Raw genomic sequence first — 25613 nt, forward strand, 5'->3', positions numbered from 1 at the left:
GTTCCTTGTCTTTTTCTATGTTGGCCATCCTAACGGTGTGAGATGTTATCTCATTGTGGTTTTAATTTGTATTTCCCTGATAATTAGCAATGTTGAGCATCTTTTTTTTAATTGAAAAATATTTATTTACTAATTCATTAAAAAAGCAATAATATGCTCATGACATGGTAGCACAGAGAACATTTTTTTATGAGCCATATATTCTCCCTCCCTCATATTTACTGAGATGAGTCATAATTATTTTACATTTTTGTGAATCTCATTACTGTTTGGCTTGATAGAAAACATTTGACTTTGTAAATCTTCTGTATTCAAGCTGTTGTGATATGTTGGTTTGGTTGAATAGGAAGCAAATTCAGCCTCATAAGGGTATGTAGTTGGAAAAGGGAGAACTTTGTGTATCCCTGAAAGACAGTTGGGGACCCTGAGGAATACCTGAGGCACAGGTCAACAACCACTATAAGGAATTACAATGCACATCCTTAATTTATCACTGTTTAACTTGCATCAATATTATACAGCTTCACGTATAACATAAGAACCCTAGAATGTCACTCCCCTCTGGTCCTTTATGTTATTTTCATCATATATTTTACTTCTAAATATGTAGTAAATTTTACAATACATTCTTATTATTTTTTCTCAACATAGTTTTTTTTTTTTCGATTAAGACATGGAAGGAAATCTTTCAGGTTTACTCTACTTTTGATCCCTTCTTGTAGACCTCAGTCTCCATCTGGTATACTTTTCCTTCAGCCTGAAAAGCTTTCTTTAAAGTTTCTAATAGTGTGGGTTTGTTGGCAATAAATTTACTTGGCTTTTGTTTATTTGAAAATATCTTTATTTTGCCTTCATTGTTGAGGTAAAACTTTGCTGGAAAAAAAATTCTGAAGGATAATGTTCCTTTGTCTTCAGGCTTGCACTGTTACTGTTAAGAGCCATCCTGATACTATGTGGTGACATATTATGTTTTTAATTAGCATTTCCCTAATGACAAATGGTGCTGAACATCTTTTCATGTGCTCATTTGTCATTTGTATACCCTCTTTGATGAACTACCGTTCATGTCTTTTGCCCATTTTCTAACTGGATTTTGTTAAATAATTTTATTAGGGTATTATTGATATACACTCTTATGAAGGTTTCACATGAAAAAACAATGTGGTGGGGCTCTCTTGTCCCCTCCTAGCACAAGCCAGGAGCTCTGTCCTCTCACTGGCTCTCCTACCTTGGCTGTTTGCAAAGTTCATTCTTCGACTCCACCAGCAAGAACCCCAGCATCATTTTTGGGGGCTCATCTGGGATAGCTTCGGAGGTGAATATCGGCATCCAAGCCTGCCTTTTATTTCGCTGTCCTTATAGAAGGAAGCCGTCTATGGCACACAACATCAGGCGCTCGTCAGCCACTTAAATGGGACTAGCCCAGCTGCCAATCTCAAACTTCCGAGCGACAGGTTCCCTTGCATCTCCCTCGGTGGATCCCCCATCTCCCTTGGGAGCTGGGAAAGTCACCTGAGTGGAGGCCAGGGTTCCCTTTCAGAGGCCTCTCCTTGGATGCAAGGGACTGAGGAAAGCCATGGGCAACTGCGAGAGTCTAGGCTGACGCCACACTTCAGTGGCTTCTCAAAGGCCCGCGTGTCTGGAATCAGACCCCGACCACCTGACTGGGTATTCGTGAGGAGTGTCTCTCTGTCTCTGGCTTCCAGCCTGCTTCTTCAGGCCGCCCTGGCCTCAGTGAGGCACGGAATGTCCCTAACTCTCCCAACTTCATCAATTTCAAGGAACCTGATGCCCACCACCGCAAGGTAGGAGATCAATGCTTCGCTCTTATTCCTGACTAAATGCTGTGCTTTTTATCTCAGAAATGTGTCTGGGCATCTGTTAGCCACTTCTAAGATGATTAGCATTACCCACCAGTCCTAGTCTCAGGTGAAAGGTTTCCCAGCGTCTCCTGTGCCTTGATCCCCTGCCTCCGGATAGATGGGAATGTTGGGGAGTGGCTGAGCCGATTTCCTACTTTCCTATCCTAATCTGCAGACTCCGAGGGCAGACCAGACTAGTAGATAGCAGTCCTTGGATCTCGGCTCCAGCTGATTGATCAGATGGCGCTGAGTGAACCTCCGGCTAGGCTGCTGCCTATATCAGAGTTGCAGATGACACCTGAACTCTTGTCTCACAGATCAGGTTTCTTACAGTGGGTGACTGGCTAAATAGTTCCCAGGCAGAAACTGGTGTTTAAGAGTATAGATACCGGAGAGAACCAAGATGGCGGCATGAGTAGAGCAACGGAAATCTCCTCCCAAAACCATATATATTTTTGAAAATACAACAAATACAACTAACCCTAAAAGAGAGACCAGAAGACACAGGACAACAGCCAGACTACATCCACACCTGCGAGAACCCAGCACCTCGCGAAGGGGGTAAGATACAAGCTGCGGCCCGGCGGGACCCAAGCGCTCCTCACCCCAGCTCCTGGTGGGAGGAGAGGAGTCGGAGCAGGGAGGGAGAGGGAGCCCACAACTGCTAAATACCCAGCCCTAGCCATCTGCACCAGAGTGCAGACACACAGTGCATGCGTGGGATGCTGGACACTAGGGAAACAGGACAGTAAGACCTGTGAGCGGGTCCCTGCAGCCAGCGCACCCAGGACAAAGAAAAGTGAGTGCTTTTTGAAAGTCTGAAAGGGACAGGGACCCCACAGCTGGACGGAAGTTCCGCGGGATACTTAGCCTAGCAGCTGGGAATCCTGGGGAACTCTGGGTGCCCGAACCCCCACAGTGCAGCCCGGAGGCCCCTCATCATGATAAGCAGCCTCCTACCTGTTCCCCCTCTGACACGGCTCTGCCATATTGGAGAAGCAGCCTGAGGCAGGCCACGCCCACAGCAACTGCAGAGCTAAATAAACTCCATAGCAGCAGGCAAGATCAGAAGCCCCGTCTGCACGCAGCTGCCCAGCACAAGCTGCTAGAGGCCGCTGTTCTCCCAGGAGAGGAAGGCCACAAACTGGCAAGAGGGAATTTCTCTTATCCAACACACGCACCAGCTCCCCACAAATATATCTATCGCCATGAAAAGGCAGAAGAAATTGATACAGACCAAGATCACAGAGGCAAACCCTGAGAAGGAGATAGACCTAACCAGTCTTCCTGAAAAAGAATTAAAAATAAAGCTCATAACCATGCTGATGGAGCTGCAGAGAAATATGCAAGAGCTAAGGGATGATGTCCAGAAGGACATTACAGAAATGAAACAATCTCTGGAAGGATTTATAAACAGAATGGATAAGATGCAAGAGGCCATTGATGGAATAGAAACCAGAGAACAGGAACGCATAGAAGCTGACACAGAGAGAGATAAATGGATCTCCAGGAATGAAACAATATTAAGAGAACTGTGTGACCAATCCAAAAGGAACAATATTCACATTATAGGGTACCAGAAGAAGAAGAGAGAGAAAAAGGGATAGAAAGTGTATTTGAAGAAATAATTGCTGAAAACTTCCCCAAACTGGGGGAGGAAATAATCGATCAGACCATGGAAGTGTACAGAACTCCCAACAGAAAGGACCCAAGGAGGACAACACCAAGACACATAATAATTAAAATGGCAAAGATCAAGGACAAGGACAGAGTTTTAAAGGCAGCTAGAAAGAGGAAAAAGGTCACCTACAAAGGAAAACCAATCAGGCTATCATCAGACTTCTCAACAGAAACCTTACAGGCCAGAAGAGAATGGCATGATATATTTAATGCAATGAAACAGAAGGGCCTTGAACCAAGAATACTGTATCCAACACCACTATCATTTACCTATGAAGGAGGGATTAAACAATTATCAGACAAGCAAAAGTTGAGGGAATTTGCCTCCCACAAACCACCTCTACAGGGTATTTTAGAGGGACTGCTCTAGATGGGAGCTCTCCTAAGACTAAATTGATGTCACCAGAGAAAATAAAATCACAGCAAAGAAAGCAGGCCAACCAAATAGTAACTAAAGGCAAAAAATAAAATCAGCTACCCACAAAAGCAGTTAAAGGAAGCACAAAAGAGCACAGAATAAAACAGCCAACATATAAAGAATAGAGGAGGAGGAATAAGAAAGGAGAAAAATAAAGAATGACCAGACAGTGTTTAAAATAGCTCAATAAGTGAGTTAAGTTAGACAGTAAGATACTAAAGAAGCTAACCTTGAACCTTTGGCAACCACGAATCTAAAGCCTGCAACGGCAATAAGTACATATCTTTCAATAATCACCCTAAATGTAAATGGACTGAATACACCAATCAAAAGACACAGAATAATAGAATGGATAAAAAAGCAAGACCCATCTCTATGCTGCTTACAAGACTCACCTCAAACCCAAAGACTATAGGAACAAAGAAAGACTGAAGGAACAAAACAACAGCAGAATCATAGAACCTAAGACTGGACTAACAGTTACCAAAGGGAAAGGGAATGGGGAGAAAGGGAGGGATAAGGTGGGGGAAAAGAAAGGGAACATTATGATCAGCATGTATAATGTGGGGGGGGGCATGGGGAGGGCTGTTCAACACAGAGAAGACAAGTAGTGATTCTACAGCATCTTACTACGCTGATGGACAGTGACTGTAATGGGGCTTGTGGGGGGGATTTGGTGAAGGGGGCACCCTAGTAAACATAATATTCTTCATGTAATTGTAGATTAATGACAAAAAAAAAAGAATATAGATACCTCCCCATAAATGTCCATGGCAGCCTTTGAATTTTATCTCTGGCTTGGGAATAGTTCCCTTGCTCCTCATTCAAAGCAGTCCTCTTAGGCCTGGGCCACTTTATCCTGTGTAATGTAAATGAAGTCTATGAAGTAGTCAAGCTGACACCTTGAGCCCAACATGCAAATTTCTCTATTACCTCTCTTCCTTAGAAGTGATCCTGAGGCTATGGCATTTTACCTGCAGAAGGTTATTCCACTAAATATATTTTGCCACAAGGAAGGAAAATAGTCAAAAGTCCCACAGACTACTACAATATAGTACTAGTTTTCTAAAAAAAAATTTTTGTAAAAATCTATTCTTATTGAGTTCATCATTATCCTCAAAAGTTGGGAGGTTTTTAAACTAGACTACCTGAGATGAAAGAAATTAATCTTCTGCAGTACAGCCTGGCTTTAAATAACTGGTGCTAGTATTATACTTGCATTTCATTTTCAGCCCCCTGGACACACACAGTCCCTATCAGTACAGAGCCTTCATCGGCCCGGTTCATCTGGGGCCATCTAAACCTTAACCCAGTTATGTAAACTGCTTGCCTTAGAGTGTATTCTTGAAAACTGAGATACTTTTAATTAAATAAGCTAAAAAGAAAGAAGGCAATTGGATATTAGCAACTCAAATCTTTGTGTCAGTTTATCTTTTTTTGTGAAAAGTATTGCTAACTGTAGTCATTACATCTCAATCTGTATGTTTGTGTGTCTAAGTATGTAAATGAAAGATTTTTCTACCTCTGGATGGTATTAATAAAAATTGATTTAAAGACAAGCACTTGTGAAAATTGGGCATTCTAAAACTTCCAGAAAATTCTAATAAAAAATATTAAGCATTAATGCTAATTTAAGTTGAACTGAAACGGACATGTCCTTATGATTATCAGCTCCTGTTTACCTAAAGTCATTTAAGTTGATGTTATCTGTTAAATCTTTCAAGAAAAAATGCTTAGAGAGGTTTGACTTTGTCTAATGGCTGGTAAAAGTTTTGTAAGCATGGTTAGGAATGAATAAATAAGTGTAGCAAGTAAACATCTTAACTGTGTATTACGGTGTGTTACAGTGTGTATATACCTACAAATGGCCTGAGAATCTTTGTGGTAATCTAAAACCTTAAAGATTTGATAAGTCAAGTAGACATATTTTGTGCTTAGTGAGATTGTACTGTAAAGCACATGGTTCAGGAATTATAAAATGTGTTCATAAATTTGTCAATCTAAAGAATGCTAGTGTAACAGTTTACAACAGGTGTTCACTGAAAATTAAAGTTCCTAATGGTCTTAAGTTCTAATTAAAGCTAATTAAAATAATAAGGAAAACATTTCTTTCTGCATGCTAAAGAATGTGTCTTTTTTTTTTTTTTTTATTGAAGGGTAGTTGACAACAGTATTGCATTACATTAGTTTCAGGTGTACAACACAGTGATTCAACATTTATATACATGATAATTCTAGGTACCAGGTATCACCATACCAAGTTGTTACAATATTTTGACTATATTCCTTATGCTATACATTACATCCTGGTTACTTATTTATTTTACAATTGGAAGTGTGTTTATATATATATATATATATATATATATATATATTTTTTTTTTTTGTGAGGGCATCTCTCATATTTATTGATCAAATAGTTGTTAACCACAATAAATTTCTGTATAGGGGGGTCAATACTCAATGCACAATCATTAATCCACCCCAAGCCTAATTTTCATCAGTCTCCAATCTTCTGATGCATAACAAACAAATTCTTACATGGAGTACAAATTCTTACATAGTGAATAAGTTACAAGGTGAACAGTGCAAGGGCAGTCATCACAGAAGCTTTCGGTTTTGTTCATGCATTATGAACTATACACAGTCAGTTCAAATATGAATACTCATTTGATTTTTAAACTTGATTTATATGTGGATACCACATTAATCTATTATTATTATTTTTAATAAAATGCTGAAGTGGTAGGTAGATACGAGATAAAGGTAGAAAACAGACTTTAGTGTTGTAAGAGAGCAAATGTAGATGATCAGGTGTGTGCCTGTAGACTATGTGTTAATCCGAGCTAGACGAGGGCAATAAACATCCATGTATGCAGAAGATTTCTCTCAGAACATGAGGGGGGAGGTTCTAAGCCTCACCTCTGCTGCTCCCCATTTTCTCACCAGATGGCCCCCTGCGACTGTGCCTGTCTTAGGTTGTTCCTCCCTTGAGGAATCTTACCCGTCTCTGGCTAACCAGTCATCTTCCGGGGCCATACAGGGAAATGTTAAGTTGGTAAGTGAGAGAGAAGCCTTATTGTTTGAAAAGGTTAGCTTTTTACTTCTTTGCATATTTATGTCCTGTGGCTTCTATGCCCAGCATTTGTCTTGAGGTGTCTTTACCACTTGGAAGAATTATGATACTCGGTAAATTCGACATGTGGCACGAGTTCTATTTAAAGGTTGTGATTAGGTAGGAAGAAGAAAAGCTATAGAGGTAGCAGACGGAAGAAAACCTGGGAAGATTGATTATTTCTTTGACATATCTTCTTGTAGAGTAACTTCAGCATGGATAGGTTTTAAACTACTAATTAAATTGTGCACACACATTAACATAATAGGAATATAGTTACCTAACCAAAGCATACCTGTAATTACCAGCCATCTCCAGTGAAACCAAGAAAACCAGTTAGGCACCTTAGGCATTTGTGAAAACTTATCTATGATATGGTGGATATTGTCTGACTGAACAAACAGTCTGAGAGAATTCAGATAAACTAGAACAACCCATTCCTGGGGACTGTTCATATCCCATATGTTCTTTTAACGATAAATAATCTGTGGTTGTAAGATTTTGGAGAATGTGTCTTTTGATTAAAAAAAAAAGTAACTTTGTTCTTGTGAGAAACACACTCACTGGTCCAAATTCAATAAGTGGACATGGAGACAAAAACAGCGGAGCGAGGCTTTAATAACGGTCTTGCAAGATCGGGTGTCTGGTGGGCAGGCACACCTGGGGAGTTTGGTGCCAATAATTTATCTCCTAGTGCACGAGTCCCTCCCCTGGTTCCTCACTGGCTGAGTACTACAGGGTTCACAGTCTTCTCCGACGTCGCCTAAGCCCGTTATATCTTTCCTTTACATTTGTCTTATTCTTATTGGTAGGTTTAAAAAAAACCTCAAACAGGTATCGCCAGGCCCTTATCAATTCCCCCACCCCCACTCTCAGCCCAAGCAGCTTCCACCACGTGGCCCTGTTAATACCTTCCTGTTAAAATGTTTAAACATCCAAGTGGAAATAAATCACATTTAGGTTTTATACTCTTTCCTAACAGTTCCCTCCTCTTTTTATTTAAGCATTTCTGATTTTATTCCCAGTAATGTATTTTAATTTATGCTTGGTCCTTTCTCAAATTTCTTATAGCTTTTTACTCTCTTCCTTGTAGTTCAAATTTTCTTCTAAGATTACTTGGGTGTAGGTCATAGGTATTTGTTTATGGCTGCTTTTATAAGCTTGAGTCAAGCCTCTCACACAAGGGATGATCAGCACTTACAGCATACAATTCCCGCAACTATAACAAGGGATGTTAAAACAGGCAACTATACCTTTCTATTTTCCAAACCATCTTTCCAACCAGTCTATAAAAGGGTCACTGGGCCAGTTTTTGGCTAATTCATTAGCTAAAGTGGTGCCTTGTAATGATCTACAAATTCTATGAAAAAAAATTTTTTGTTGGGTGTGGAGAGCAATGCCAGGGTAAATGGAATGGCCAATTGGACTAAAGCACAAGTCCCAGTCCAGGTGGGTGGCAACAAATAGCGCAGGTTCCCCTTTCCACAGTACTACCAAACATCCACTCGGGGGATGTGTAATTTCGAGAAGTTGCCCTCTTTAGAGACATTTAGGACATGGGTACAAGTCAGTATGTTCCTCACAGGAGTTGTGAAACCTTCCCCTTGCCTAGAGAGGCATGAGGAATGATTCATCTTCCTTATGGAAAAAGAGGGGACTGCCCTTGGGTCTGACTTCTTTAGTGCATGAAAGAGTAGAGACAAGCCCTTGCAAGTCCCATTTCCCCAAGTGTCCTTGTCCTGGTACAGGGCCAACATGCAGTTCATCTCAGTGGGGTCTGTGTCCTAGCAGAGAGGGAACAGGACCACCTGCGCCTGTGGCCATCCAGCAGCACATATGTAACAATCGCTTTTATTCAAAGTGAGTACTGAAAATTTAACCCACTCTACCCAGGCATTAGTGTCTCCATAACCTGTCTCTATTTCAAGAGTGTGTTTTAGATCTTTTATCTCTGTTACAGTAACTAGTCTAGGATCATTACGGGGAAGCTCTGGCTTGTTATTTCTCTCAGGATTGGGGGTGGCCACTATGGGTGAAGTCTTGCCTTTGATTAAATTAAGACTAAACCTTCCCACAGGATCTACTCCAATGACATCCGCACCAAGTCCAACCGAACATGAGGGGCAATTACAGGGTCTGAGTCTAAGTCTTGAGGTTTATATATAGTTAATAAAAGGGGGTTACACTGTCTGTCCTGGCAATTGTCAGGAGGAATTCTTTTAGCTAAGTGGAGCTTTCTTTTTAAAGATTTTTCTGCTGCATGATGGGCCGTCCACCCTTGAAACTGGGTGGTCCACCAAACACTGCTCCACCCTGGACATGGGGCCTACTTGCCTTTTTTATTCTATTAATATTTGTCCATTCAGGACAGAGATACTTATTATCTCCAGAAAGCTGTCTTTAGTCATTTAGGTCACCACAAGAGAGAACCTGACAAGCATCAAACCTAATGGTTGGGGCTTGATGTTTTAGAAATATTGATTACCAGTTTGACAGGATAACCAGGAGTTCCTTCCCATCTTAGGGCTCTCTGCGACTTGCCTGTGAAATACAGAGTTAGGATAAAAGTTAACATTTTAGGTTCTTTTTAGTTTCAGCCTTAAGGGTTGGTTAGCCACCTGAGACACCTGCCAATTCTCTGCTTTGTCCCCAGATCCCCCAGTCAGTTTCTTTACTCTGATGTAGTGAGTCCAACCCTTTTCAGCTGTCCTCACTGTGTCTCAAGTGATCAGGAGCACTTGGTAGCGGCCTTCCCAGCTGGGCTGGAGTCGATCTTCTTTCCAGGATTTTACTAACACCAGGTCTCTAGGCTGGAAGCAGTGAGCAAAGAACTCAAGTGGGAGAGTCTGGGTGAGGAGTCCTTTCAGCTTGAGAGAAGATAAATTAGAAGACATGGTCAGCACATATTCCCTTAAAAATTGATCTTTTGTTTCCATAGTGGGTAAGTCTGTTGCCCTTCCCAGATATGGTAGCTCATATAATAATCATTATTCCCTGTAGTACTTTTGAAGTAAAATGACTCCCGTTATCTGAATCAACATTTTCTATTAACTCAAACCTAGGAATAACTTGCTCTAAAAGTAACTTTATCACTGATTCTGCCATTGCAGTTGTTAATGAGTGGGCCTCCACCCATCCATGAGATGGTCAGCAATCACAACTAAATATTTAAGCTTTCCTACTTTCAGCAGCTCAGTAAAGTCATCTGAATACTTTGGAATGGTCTTATTCCTGGGAGTCTCTCTCCAGATACTGGCTTTCTCATACACTTCTTAGTAATTCTTTGGCACATTATGCAGCTCTTATGAACCTATTTAGCAATGGTGTAAATGCTAATATACCCATAAACCTTTAGCAAAGCATCACACATTGCCTGAGGACCCCAATGGCTCCCCCTGTGTAACATATTCATCAGCTCTCTCATAATAGGCTTGCCAATCATTTATCTCCCATCTTATAAAGTCTACCGCCCTTTTTCATCTCGAGATGCCCCCACCTCCTGTAGCTTCTTAATCACCTTCTTGGAAAACTTTGGGATCAATGAGATTTTAGGGATATTTGGGGTGAGGTTCAAAAATCTATTTTCATCCTCAGATGCAGCCTCTTTAGCAGCTACATCAGCAATCTTTTTACCCGTAGCTTCATAAGAACTTCCTTTCTGGTGACCATTCACATGCGTTATAGAAATTTCAGCTGGAAGTACAAGATTTTCCAGAACCTCTTTAATTAATTTCCCATGAATTAATTTTTGTCCTTTACTATTTATAAGACTTCTTTCTGTCCAAATTTTTCTAAAGGTATGGACTACTTCGAAGGCATGTCTGTATAAATGGTGCCTTCTTTATTTGAAAGTAGTTTGAAGGCCTGATTAGGAGCAAACAACTCACAGGTTTGAGCTGACCAATGATTGGGTAATCTCCCCTTTTTGTAGATGGATAACTGGTCTCCATCAATGATGGCATAGCCATTATGTCATTTGCCCTCTATCATCCAGGAGGATCCATTTATAAACAGTTTCATACCCCCACCTAGAGGAGTTTCCCTTAAATCAGGCCTGACTTTATAGTCTGATACTCTATGAGGTCCATGCAACTATGGCTCAATTCTGATTGACCTTCAGCCTCCCCTGCCCATAGGAAGCTGGTCGGATTGAGACAGGTGTCTGTGATTAAGATCAGGTCATCTTTTTCAAGTAAACTTGCTTCATGTTTTAAAATTTGAGAATCTAATAGCCAGTGCCCAGCCCACTGATTAAGTAAGCATGACCTGAACCTGGTGAGGAGTACTGACTATGAGGGTTCCTCCAAGTTAATTTCCTGCTCTCTTCCACCAGTAAGGCCATGGCTGCGATGGCCTGAATGCATTCAGTCCATCCTCAAGAGACAGGGTCCAATAGTTTACATATAAAGGCCACTGGCTGTTTCTTTCCTCCCTAGGCTTGGGTCAAAACCCCTACAGGGAACCTTGTTCAACAGTAATAAACCAGTGAAATGGCTTCTCTAAAGATGGCAGTGCCAGGACTGGGGTGGTGACTAAAGATTACTTTCAATTCTTCTGGAATCTGCAGTTCCGCTGGGTCCATTGGAGAGGGTCTGGCTCTCCCTCTAACAATTTGAAATACAAGCTTCTAGCCTCTCTTCTAACACTTTTTGAGCTTCTCTCAGTAATTCTTCTCTAGGTTTTTCATTCCATCCACCTAAATTCTGTAATTTCATAGATATATCTGGCCAATTTTTGGTTACAAAATTGACTTTTAAAAGATCCTGTCCTACCTGAGCTTCTGGGTCAAGTTCTGAATATTTTCTCATCTGGTCCCTGAGTCTCTATGAAAATGCACGTGGGGTTTCTTCCTTCTCCTTTTGGACTTCAAACATCTTAGGGACATTTTGAGAGCTTGGGGCCGATTCCCTAATTCCCTTTATAATTAGCCCTCAAAGATCCCGCATTTTAATTCTATCCCCTAGATTATTATTATCCCATCTAGGATCTACATTTGGGAACTTTCGTTCTGCTGACTGGACACCCTGGCCCCGGTGGGTGTTTTTGTTCCCAAATGGACACAGCAGCTCTCCTGATCACCCCCCTCTCACCACCAGGGAATAGGATATTCATGATGGACATCAGTTCAACCTAAGTATATATATTAGGTCCCAGGAATTGATCTAGTGGGCCCACTTGGCCAAGGGAATCTTCTAGCAATGCTTAAAATTTCTCACCTCAGTACCCATGTGTGGAGCATTAACAAATTTCCCTTTGTCCTAGAGGGACCTCTCTCAATGGAAACATCTTGGGATTCCTGTGGATTCCCCAGAAGGCAAGGGAAAACTCTTAAGTCCTTCTTACATTAAGTCCAGGGAGAGGAAATCCTGGGGCAAAATATCTCTAAAAACTGAAATCAGTCAAAGGGAGAAATAAAGTTTAAAATCTATTCATTGCTCACAAGCTTCAGTCTGGGGCCATTTCTTTCAGGCTCTAGCACCAGCGAAAATCTGCCTCTCTCCCTCCCCTCTCAGGTACAGAATAGCCCTCCTTGCACAGGTAATTACCCATTGATATGGCAATGAACTTCTCTCCACCCCTGAGGAATGATGCAAATGCACTAAAGCCATACTTCTTTCCACCTCTGAAGGCCTGTTGATGTGCAGATGTATTAAAGCCAGTTAAGATATTCTGGAAATGTTCCAATTTTACCCACAGTGAGAGAGACAAGAAAGTGGGTCTCAATGTTAAATATATATGAGTGGGGTGGAAAGGGAAAAAGGCCAGGAAAGTCCACTAAAGACCCAGAGTTAATTAATTAAAGCTCAAAAAGACAGGAGCAACTTGGCCTGGAATGTTTGAATATTCCTCAGATAAAGGGGAAGGTACCTCAGCATAGCCTGTCTTTATTATGTTAATCATATAGGCCCAGCCTCTTCTTTTTCTTTCTTAACTTTACGTATGTTATTTTTTTTCTTTCTGACCCTAAATAAGTCTGCAACCCAGGAAATCAATTCAGCATGCAGGCGCAGCCATAAGCAACATAGCAAAAGGCAGGAAGGATTTCATCCCAAAGATTGCATTTTAATACCCAGGCGGTCAAGAAGCAAGATTCTCAACTTACTCATTAGCAAACAGACAATAACTCTGCCCCCCTTGTTAGAAGGGCAGCCAGTCCTGATATGCTCTCAAACCAGGAAGCTGCCATCCTGGGAGGGGACTAAAAGCAGTAAATTTCTTGCGTTAAGCTAATTTTGCAGAATTACCCAGAGGACTGATAAGAAATATAATGTCTCATCAAAGATACTTGAGACCACTTAACAAGTCTACACCTCCAGGTGTCGGCCACACTCCTAAAGAATCCTTAAAAAGGGAACCCCCAACCCCTGGGGTGCTCCTCTCTGAGGCCACCAGCACCCTCAAAGTGCACCTTTTAACTTAAAACTTTCTCTCTCCAACCTCCCAGGGCGCCCCTCCGTCCTGAGGCAGCCTCACTTTCTCTCTCCTGGAGTAACTTAAAACAAAACTTTCACTCTGCCTCACCGCCATGTCCCCGCCTCTCAACTCTCCGCTGTGGCTGCAGCGGGGAAAGGGACCAAGGAAAACGCACAAAGCTCTCCCAGCACCAGGGCTTGTCCTGGGAGGTCTCTTGTATTTCCTCCTCCCTAGCTTTCCCTTCCCTGGTGTTGAGGGGAAATAGGGGAAGCGCCCTTGATAACCAACAGATTCCGCAGGTGAACTGGAGGCTTTATTACCATAAAAAAACTCAAACCTGGCAAAGCAAGTTTTCATCTGATCTAACTTTAATCCAGACAAAACAGCAAAATTTGATCATCTTGTTTGTCCTTAACCCGGTACAGGAGGCGTCCCCCCAGTACCATAACCTTAACCCCAGCAGGCTATCTGGAGGGAAATTCCAAGGGAGCTCATCTGGTTCCCTTTCTCTGCTTCCCTAGGCCTAGAATTTGTATTTCCCATCCTTCAAGAGGTCCCTGTGTCTGAGATCCCTGTGTACTCAACCCCCCATAATGGAAGTTTCTTGCACACACCCCGAGATTACACGTCTCAGCCACACACGCACTCGACCTCTGAAAAATGCCCAACCACCAAGGCAGTACTTATATGCCCAATTTTCCCACTTTGGCTCGTGCACGAGGTTGCCTGGTTGCCGCGGTGCCTGCATTTCCTTCCCTGCATCGGTCACGCTGTCTCCGCACAACAGTTTCGAGTCTCCCCATGGCTTCTGTGCGAAGGTGAGACGCCCAGACACAGCGGGCTGCCCAAAGCCAAGCGGGACTCATCTTCCCACTCTGCTTGGGCCTCAACCTCACACAGGCAAGAGGATCCCGGAAGAGCCCCCAAATTGTGAGAAACACACTCACTGGTCCAAATTCAATAAGTGGACACAGAGACAAAGACACCAGAGGAGCGAGTCTTTAATGACAGTATTGCAAGGTCAGGTGTCTGGTGGGCAGGTACACCTGGGGAGTTTGGCGCCAATAATTTATCTCCTAGTGCACGAGTCCCTCCCCTGGTTCCTCATTGGCTGAGTACTACAGGGTTCACAGTCTTCTCCGGACGTCGCCTAAGCCCATTATATCTTTCCTTTATATTTGTCTTATTCTTATTGGTAGGTTTAAAAAAAACTCAAACAGGTATCGCCAGGCCCTTATCAATTCCCCCACCCCCGCTCTCAGCCCGAGCAGCTTCCACCACGTGGCCCTTTGTTAATACCTTCCTGTTAAAATGTTTAAACATCCTAGTGGGAATAAATCACATTTGGGTTTTATACTCTTTCCTAACAGTTCAGGAATTATAGAATGTGTTCATAAATTTGTCAATCTAAAGAATGCTAGTGTAACAGTTTACAACAGGCTACGTCTCAGTGTTAAAGTTCCTAATGGTCTTAAGTTCTAATTAAAGCTACTTAAAATAAGAAAAACATTTCATTCTGCGTGCTAAAGAATGTGTCTTTTGATTAAAAAAAGTAACTTTGTTCTAAAATACAGCTGTTTATTTAAAGAGGGAGAACTCTGAATGTAAAAAGAAAGTTGTAGAAAATTAATGGAAGAATTATTAATATGGCCATGCTATGTAAAATTAAAGCAAATGAGTCTTGATATCAAGTACACAGCAAAACTAGAATTTTTTTGTTTGTTGAAAGGACAAAGGTTTCTTAGTCTACCGTTAATGTTAAAAGATTGCCAAGGGTTTTCTAATTGTTTTATCAAAGCAGTTTCTCATGCTTAAAGTCTCAATGAGTTGTCTGGGTATTTAAGAAAATAAGATATTAATATTAAAAGGGGTGAAAGCTAAACTTTGCTAACAACTGTGTAACCTTCTGATGCTGGGGTTCTTGTTTGCAGAGTCAAAGAATGAACTTAGCAAACAGTCAAGGTAGGAGAGCCAGACAGAGGCTTTTATTTAGAGATACAGTGAGAGAATAGAGCTCCTGAGCCAGGAGGGGACAAGAGAGTCTGTGGTAGTGCATAATCTAGGCTTTTTATGGGCAGTTGACGATTTTTGGGACCCTGAAAAAAGGCTTAGGGGTGTGGACTTGTTAAGTGGTCCCTGAATATTTAGAATTAACATATGGAATTTCCTGCTTTGATTTCTCCTTGGGATACCCACATCTTGGTCTGGGAGTTTATCAAAAGGACGCCTGCCGAGCCCCCAGGGTGGGCTGAAGTATTGTCTGTTTGCTAAAGAATAAGTTAAAAATCTTCTTAAACTTCCTGGGTGTTAAAATGCAATCTTATCTTTAAGGTGGAATCCTTCCTGCCTTTTACTATGTTGTTTACAGCTGGGTCGGCTTGCTAAATTAGTTGCCCAGTATGCAAATCACTTCATCAGATCTGAAGGAGGAAAGACAGCACATAGGCCTGGGAGTTTTAGCATACTAAGGTGAATCTTACACATGATTAGAAACTTCTTTATCTGGGGAATATTAACTGATCTCACTGAAGAATGACTCTAGAGCTTAATGTTGAACACAGAGTTTTGGTAGGGGGTTTCCTTGCATGTAGTTACACCGCTCTGACTAAATATCCTGCTGAGACAGGGAGCGTGGGTGTAGTCAGAGTAGGGTGAGGGCCTCCGGAAAAAGCAAGGCAGGATATTTGCAGTCAGAGCAATGTAACTACATGCAAGAAACCCCCCTACTAAAACTTTGTGTTAAATCTTCAGCTCTAGAGTCATTCTCCAGTGAGATCAGTTGGTGTACCCCAGATGAAGAGCAGCACATGTTTATTTTATGCTAATTATTTATAATCATGTATAAGATTCATTTTAACATGCTAAAGGCCCGGGCCTATGTGCTATCTTCCCTCCTTCAGATCTAATGAGGTGATTTTGCAAACTGGGCAAACTAATTTAGCATGCAAGCCCAGCCATTACACAGTAAAAGGCAAGAAGGATTCCACCTTAAAGATAAGATGACACTTAACTTACTCTTTAGCAAACAATGCCTCAGCCCACCTGGTGGTCAGGCTGAGCAGGTGGCCTTGTTTCATAGAAGTCCCCAGACCAAGATGCTGGTATCTCTCAGAGAAATCAACAGAGCAGGAGGTTACTTATATCAAGTTACTTTAAATATCCTAGGACCACTTAGTAAGTCCACACCCCTAAGCTTTTTTTCATGTTCTCAAAAAATCCTCAACTGCCTATAAAACCCCCTAGACAACGCACCACTGCGACTCTCTTGTCCCCTCCTGGCATGTGCTGGGAGCTCTGTCCTCTCACTTTATCTCTAAATAAAAGCTTGTACCTTGCTCTCCTACCTTGAGTGTTTGTGAAGGTCATTCTTCAGCTTCGTGAACAAGAACCCCGGCATGACTGCCTTGCTTTTTCTGGAGTTGCTCACCCTACTCTGACTACACCCAAGGTCCCTCACTTGTGTATTTGCCTTTGAGGTCTTTTGTTGTCATACTGGTTAAATAGATAAGTATTGTTTCATAGTGACTTATGATTCTATTTAGGCAAGTGCCCTAAACATTTTCTTCTGACAGCTTCCCAAAATCAAACTCAAAAGGTACTTTTACCTCTAGTTAACTCTGATATTATCCAAAGGGCCCCTGGAATGTGTCAGAGGAATCTTTTTCTCCTCATTGGGGAAAATATTTGGCTAATTTGGCTTTTTTATCTGATGTATAATTACCTGCTCAATTACCTGGAAAGCACTGTCAAAGGGAATGATGCTAAACTTTGTTACTGAATGTTTTATGTTACTGTAAGTCTGGGGAAAGGAAATCCCGGGGCAAAATACTTCTAAAAACCAAAATCAGTCGAAGGGAGAAATAAAGTTTAAAACCTGTTTATTGCTCACAAACTGCAGTCCCAGGCCATCGTTCTTCCCTGCTCAAGCAGCAACCACACCTGCGGCCCTCTCCCTCACCTCTCAGGCACAGATAAGCCCTCTGTTGCCCAGGTAATTACCCATTGTTATGGAGATTACTTCTCCACCCCTGAGGAAAGATGCAAATGCACTAAAGCCACATTTCTTTCCACCTCTGAGTGCCTATTGATATGCAGATATACTACAGCAAGGCAAGATATTCTGGAAATGTTACAATTTTACCCACAATCCACCCCTCCAGAAATCTCACCTTACAATTTACTCGATCCCCCTCTTCCAACCAATGTAGTAACATGCAATAGCAACAGCAATCACAATCTCTCACTAACTGCAAAAATTCGTTTTTACACATTTGCTCATTCCTAACAATCATGCTAGATTGCTCACAAAATGTTTACCAAACATTAAGACAAAGTCAAGCCTCTTTTTAGACAAAGTCAAGCCTCTCTTTAAACATTTTCTTGACAACAGCAACACAATCATAATTCTCAAGCCAGAGGATTCAGCTAGGTTACTTTACAGCACAATCTCTCACTAAGCACAAAAATACGTTTCTACACTTGTTTACTCATTCCTAACAATCATGCTAGATTGCTCACAAAACGTTTACCAAACATTAGACAAAGTCAAGCCTCTCTTTACAACAGCAACACAATCATAATTCTCAAGCCAGAGGATTCAGCTAGGTTCAAAGTCCCATGCAGATTAAGTCCAAAGCTCGTCCATTCCAACCATAATGCGGCAGCTGCAGCCAGGGGGCACATCCAGGACACAAAGACCGTAGAAGCAAATAACTGTGATTATTGGGGGCCAACTTGCTGTCATTACAGGAATACACAGAAGACCAGCTTCCAGGCCTTTTCCCCAAGGTGCCAGGAGAGCCAGCCATCACCAATCCATGTGTTGAAATGTCCAGGGCCACGTCCATTTTACTCCTAATTGCTGCACCCATCCTTGCAACACATGTCCAATAAAGAGGGTACCTTGATTGCTCTCAGTAACTGGTGACCGACCATAGGCTGCAGAGAGACGCTCTAGGCCCCTCTTGGTGGTTTGCTGATCTGCACAACATGCAGGGCACTTCTTCTGGGCTTGGCTGACTTTTTCAAAGGTGAAAGACAAGCCACACTGATCGGCCCACATTGTCTTTTGAGGTGTCTGTGCCATGCCACTCCATGGCCTTTGGGTCCAGTCTCGCACCCACCTGTGATGGGATAGGAGGTTATTACCTTTGTTGGAGCTGTTCCAGTGATGGGCTCTGTAGCCAGCAAGGCGTGGTACACAGCAGCCAGTTGCTTCAAGGTGACCTGGACCTCTGCTCCTTTCCATAGCTGTGGCCAGGCTCCGGCCAGCAGTAAGAGCAGCAGCAGTGGCAGAAGCAGTAGCCTTAAGCTTGGGCTATGGGCCGGAGTCGGCATGGCCAGCAGCGGTGGTGGCATCTCCGTGACCACTTGAGTGTAGACACATGTTCCTCACCACGAGCGCCACTTCTCCCCAACATTTCTAGGGGCAGCCCTCCCAAAGGTTGCACCCATTATGACAGGTTTTGGGTTCACAGGAATCCTGCTGACTTACACCAATTGTAAGTCTGGGGAAAGGAAATCCCAAGGCAAAATACCTTTAAAAACCAAATCAGTCAAAGGGAGAAATAAAGTTTAAAACCTCTTTAATGCTCACAAACTGCAGTCCCAGGCCTGTCTTTCTTCTCTGCTCAAGCAGCAACCACACCGGTGGCCCTCCCCTTCACCTCTCAGGTACAGATAAGCCCTCTGTTGCCCGGGTAATTATCCATTGATACAGAGATGAACTTCTCCACCCCAGAGGAAAGATACAAATGCACTAAAGCCACATTTCTTTCCACCTCTGAGTGCCTATTGATATGCAGATATACTAAAACCAGGCAAGATATTTTGGAAATGTTACAATTTTACCCACAGTTACAGAAATATCCAAATTTCCTTATGTCAACTGTCTAATAGTAAGCTCTCATCAGATCTTTAACCATTGTCATTTGTAAGTCCTTTGTCATTTATACTCACTTTTATTACTCCTAAACTAGTAAAGAACTAAATTTCAGCAGAGCAAGTATCCTAAACTAGTAAAGAACTAGATTCCAGCACAGCAAGTATTTGTTACATATGATTAAGTAAACTAAGGAAAATAATTTTATGACTTTTTGTTTCAAATATTGATAATAAAGTGCTTTAAACTTTTTCTCTTAGGCTGAGATACAACAGCTTAGTAAATGACAATACCTTTATAAGCAGAATTGAAACATTTATCTTTCTATCTGTTCCCTCCAGAATCTAAAACTCTCAGTGAATATTTTTATATTTTATGTCAGTATGTTTATTTGCATAAGTTCAATAAGGATCTGCTTTCCTTGTAACAAGACCAGTTAAAAACACTGGTTATATTACCAAGGGTTTACCTGAGAGACATGTGTGTAAACTCAGATATGAACAGACAGCTTTAAGGAACTAAGATTGACTTTATAAAGCCAACAAAGCCCCTTGGAAGAACTGGCCTGGTACCTTGCTTACAGGGTTCCCAGCAGCCTTACTAGGTGAGTAAGGAAGGTCACTTTCTGGTGGGTGCAGGAACCTCAGAATGCCTTGGGGACCTCAAGAAGAGAGGAATTCACCAAATCTACAGGTACTATAGGCAAAACCTGATGGCAAGTCTGGCTTGGCTTTCTGGCCTCAAGGTCTTTAAAAGTCCAATCTGAAATTCTTATATAAAGTTCCAGCAAAGCACATTTAAAAGAGCCTATGTAATCAATTGCTCTTCTTGCTGCATTTATGCAAATAATCAATCCAAGTGTTAATTATTTTCTTAATCTGGTTACTTCTAGTAAAAATGAGGGAGATTTTAGAGAAAGGTATTTGTAAGATAAATTCTAACTGAAATAAGCAGGTGATGAGAGATAACAAAGGGCCAGACAGTTTATTTGGGTGCAATTCCCGGGTGATGTTCCCAGGTATGGCTATCACAGTCTGGGGAAGTCATGCCCAGGAGGGAAGGCTGGGAGTTTTTAAGAGAACAGGGAAGGGAGGGGGAAGTGAGCCATGCTAGGGGTAGGTGGGGAATTTTTATTGGCTCAGGGTTGGGTGATGGACAGCCAGAGGTCTCCTCCTTCTGGATGGAGGGGGGTCTGCATCTGGGGTTTGTCAGCACATCATGGGACTGGAATCCAGGAAGAGCTGTTTGTTCCTTCCCCATATGGCACAGAGCTACTTGGCGCTGTCTCTGCCCAACCTGCACTGTCTTCGCCCTTCCCTCCAGTGCCTCCAGCCTTACTTTCCAGCCTTTTGGTCATAATGGGCGATGACTCGATCTGGCTACTTCCGGCTGACAAGGGGCATTGTGTGGGGGGTGTTTCTTAGCATGTAGTTACATTGCTCTGACTGCAAATATCTTGCATTGCTTTCTCTAGAGGCTTTCATCTTATTCTGTCTAAGCCTATGGTCCCTGTCTCATTTTCCCCTCTACAGATAGAGACTCTAGCTGCTGCCAGGGAAAAGGGGTGATGACCGCTCTGGCTGCTTCATGCTGAGAGGGGGTGCAGTAAAGGGTGCAGCTAGGTTTCCATCACTGGTCAGTTGAGAGGGTCTTGGAAGGTTAGCGCTTCTATTCTGGAAGGACAAACTTGATGAGATTAAGAATGCATGGCTGAATATGAGAACTAGAAATATGAAGAGTCTAATTGAGAATCATAGCCAGGTATCATGGGGAAACTAGAATTCTGGATCGAGTTTACATCTCAATGACTAGTATTAGGATTTAGTATAGATAAGACTGCATTATTGAAACAATACTTTTCTCTAAAATCATGCTCATTTTTATTAGAAGTAACTAGGTTAAGAAAATAAGTAACACTTGACTTTATTATTTGCATAAGTGCAGCAAGAAGAGCAATTGATTACATAGGCTCTTTTAAATGTGCTTTGCTGGAACTTTATATAAGAATTTCAGATTGGACTTTTAAAGGCCTTGAGGCCAGAAAGCCCAGCCAGACTTGCCATCAGGTTTTGCCTGCAGTACCTGTAGATTTTGTGAATTCCTCTCTTCTCAAGGCCCCCAAGACATCCTGAGGTTCCTGCACCTGCCAGAAAGTGACCTTCCTTACTCACCTGGTAAGGCTGCTGGGAACCCTGTAAGCAAGGTACCAGGCCAGTTCTTCCAAGGGGTTTTGTTGGCTTTATAAAGTCAACCTTAGTTTCTTAAAGCTGTTCATATCTGAGTTTATGCATGTGTCTCTCAGGTATGACATTCCAGTTAAAGCCTTGGTAGTATAACCTGTGTTTTTAATTGGTCCTCTTACAAGAAAAGCAGGTTCTTATTGAACTTATGCAAATAAACATACTGCCATGAAATATAAAAATAGTCGCTGAAAGTTTTTAAATTCTGAGAGATCAGGTAGAGAGAAAGATAAATGTTTCAATTCTGCTTACAAAGATAGTCATTTACTAAACTGTTGTCAGCTTAAGAGAACAAGCTTAAAACACTTTATCAGCAACATTTGAAACAAAAAGTCACAAAATCATCTTCCTTAGTTTACTTAATCTTATGTAACCAATACCTGTTCTGCTGAAATTTCATTTTTTACTAGTTTAGGAGTAATAAAACAGTGACTATAAATGACAAAAGACTTACAAATGACAATGGATAAAGATCTGATGAGAGCTTACTATAAGACGGTTGTCATAAGGAAATTTGGATATTTCTGTAACAAAACATTCAGTAACAAAGTTTAGCATCATTCCTTTTGACAGTGCTTTCTAGGTAAATATATATCAGATAAATAAGCCAAATAATCCAAAAACTTTCTCCAATGAGAAAAAATTCCTCTGACATGTTCCAGGGGCCCTCTGGAAAATATCAGAGTTAACTAGAGGTAAAAGCACCTTTTTGAATTTGATTTTGGAAAGTTGTCAAAAGACTGTTTCTTTGGTATTTGAACACAAAACATTCAGTAACGAAGTTTAGCATCATTCTCTTTGACAGTGCTTTGCAGGTAATTAAGCAGGTAATTATATATCAGATAAATAAGCCAAATTAGCCAAATACTTTCTCCTATGGGGAAAAATTCCTCTGACATGTTCCAGGGGCCCTCTGGAAAACATCAGAGTTAACTAGAGGTAAGAGCACCTTTTTGCACTTTTTTTGCACTTGCTTAAATAGGATTATACGTTGCCATGAAGCAATACTTATCTATTTAACCAGAATGACAACAAAATACCTCAAAGGCAGATAAGGAAGGTTACACAGTTGTTAGCATAGTTTAGCTTTTAGTCCTTTTAATATTAAGATCTCATTTTCTTAAATACTTGGACAACTCATTGAGACTTTAAGCATGAGAAACTGCTTTGATAAAACAATTAGAGAACGCTTTGCAATCTTTCAACAGAAAGAGCAGATTAACAGTTAAGAAAACTTAGTTTTTTTAACTGAAAATAAAATTCTAATTTTTCTGTGTACTTGATACTGAGACTCATTTGCTTTAATTTTATATAGCTTGACTATATTAAATCTTTCTACAAGCTTTCTACAACTTTCTTTTTACATTCAGTCTTCTCTCTCTTTAAATAAATAGCTCTACTTTAGAATAATTTCTTTCTTTTACTCTCAACAAAATGAATTTCCATTCTTTATACTTTTTCTTATTAAAGCACACATCTTTTTTGCAAGTAGAGATGTTTTCTTTTTTAAGTAGCTCTAATTAGACCTTAAAACTATTAGGAATTTCAATTTTCAGCAAACACTGAGAAGTAGGCTATTGTAAACATTAAACTAACATTATTTAGATTGACAAATTTATGAATACGTTTCATAATTTCTGTAACCATGAGCTTTACAGCACAATCTCTCACTAAGCACAAAGTATATCTTTTTAACTTAGCAAAACGTTAAGGTTTTAGGTTACCACAAAGATTCCTAGGCTGTAGATAGGTATACACACTGTAACACACAATTATTAAGGTGTTCATTTGCCACACTTATTTAGTTCACTTATTCCTAACTATGCCAGGTTACTTACAAAACTTTTACTGAACATTAGACGAAGTCAAGCCTCTAAGCATTTTATTCTTGAAAGATTTAGCAGATAACATCAACTTAAATGACTTTAGGTAAATTTAGGCAGCTGATAACCATAGGGACATGTTTGTTTCAGTTCAACTTAAATTAGCATGAATGCTTAATATTTTCTATTAGAATTTTCTGGGAGTTTTAGAATGTTCAATTTTCACAAGCACTTGTCTTTAAATCAATTTCATTAATACCATCCGGAGGTAAAGATATATTTTCATTTACACACTTAGACACACAAACACACAGATTGAGATGTAATGACTACAGTTAGCAACACTTTTCATATAAAAACATATACACAAAAAGACAAACTGGTATAAAGATCCGAGTTACTGATATTTAATTGCTTTCTTTCTTTTTAGCTTCTTGTCCATGGCTTCCGGAACTGGAGGGTGGAAGGAGCATGTTCCAGTGGGGAAAGAGGGCGGTGAAGGCGGAAGGAGAGGGGCAGGGGGTGGTACAGCCACCGGAAGAGGAGAGCAGGATGACGGCATGGTTGAGAATGTAGGACTTTAAGATGGCAGCAACATGGGGGAGGACAAAGAACTTAAAGATGGAGGTGGAGAGAGGTGGGGGTAGCAAGCTGAGAGAGGTGGGAGACCAAGGTCCTCCGGTGGATCTGAAAAGGAAGAAGGACTGGGCAGAATAAGAGTCTGACAATCTTTAACTGGAGATTGGGCCAGTAGAACTTGGGTTGTTGAACACTTAACGTAAAGGTTTGGGTGGGAGCGCAATGTCCAAAAAGCCTGCACATACGGTATTTCACTCCACTCTCCGCTCCAGTGGCAATAATTAGTCAAGTCGGTGAGGAGGCTAAAATCGAAAGTTCCTTCGGGGCCAGTGAGATTGGTTGTCCAAGGGATACTGAGGCCTGGCCTCAGAGCAAAGAAAAACTAACTTCCATTTGCGAACTTCCCAGGACAAATATAGAGTAGCCAGATTAGAAATGAGACACCGCAATGGGGTCTGAGCCTCTGCTTTTGAGGGCTGGTTCCCCATGTCTGCACCACTCCTCAACTAATCCCGCTGAGAGGAGCACCTAGCATCCCAAGCGCGCCAAGTCAGGGGAGATGGCCTGGGAGCCTGGGTGAGGGACGTCTCCCACACCACAGGGCCAGGAGCGGGTATCCTGGATGCCCACAGCAGATGGGCTGGATGCCCAGGGACTGGATGCCCCAACCTGGACGTAGCTACGATTTCAGACGAACCAGGTGAAATGGAGTTAGGAAGGGAAACAGACCAGGGGAAACTGAGGGACTCACCAGAAAATGGTCCATGCAATGGAGAGCAGGCTGAGGTCCTGGGTCGGAGAAGGAGGGGGCAGGGCTGCTGGTGGCCGGTCGGGGCCCTGTGCTCAGGCTCCTTCCCGGGATTTTGGCACCAAATGTAAGATAAATTCTAACTGAAATAAGCAGGTGATGAGAGGCAACAAAGGACCAGGCAGTTTATTTGAGTGCAATTCCTGGGTGATGTTCCCCGGTCTGGCTATCACAGGCTGGGGAAGTCATGCCTAGGAGGGGAGGCTGGGAGTTTTTAAGAGAACAGGGAAGGGAGGGGGAAGTGGGCCATGCTAGGGTAGGTGGGGAATTTTTATTGGCTCAGGGTTGGGTGATGGACAGCCAGAGGTCTCCTCCTTCTGGATGGAGGGGGTTCTGCATCCGGGGTTTGTCAGCACGTCATGGGACTGGAATCCAGGAAGAGCTGTTGTTCCTTCCCCATACGACACAGAGCTACTTGGCACTGTCTCTGCTCCACCTGCACTGTCTTCGCCCTTCCCTGCAGCGCCTCCAGCCTTACAGTATTGTTTCAATAATGCAGCCTTATCTATACTAAGTCCTAATACTAGTCCTTGGGATGTAGACTAGATCCAGAATTCCAGTTTCCCCAAGATATCTGGCTATGATTCTCCAGATGTTTGTTTTCTCCCATCATTTCAATTAGAATCTTACTATTCTTAACCCTCATATTCAGCCATGTATTCTTAATCTCATCAAATTTGTTCCTCCAAAATGAAAAATCCAACTCTAGATGTTGCTACTTAACCTAATAACACGATTTGGTATATCTTGCCTAGAAGCAATAAAACTGCAAATGGTAATAGAAATGGAACCC

Source organism: Manis pentadactyla, chromosome 10 (assembly GCF_030020395.1).
Source record: "Manis pentadactyla isolate mManPen7 chromosome 10, mManPen7.hap1, whole genome shotgun sequence".
NCBI classification, from domain to species: Eukaryota; Metazoa; Chordata; class Mammalia; order Pholidota; family Manidae; genus Manis; species Manis pentadactyla.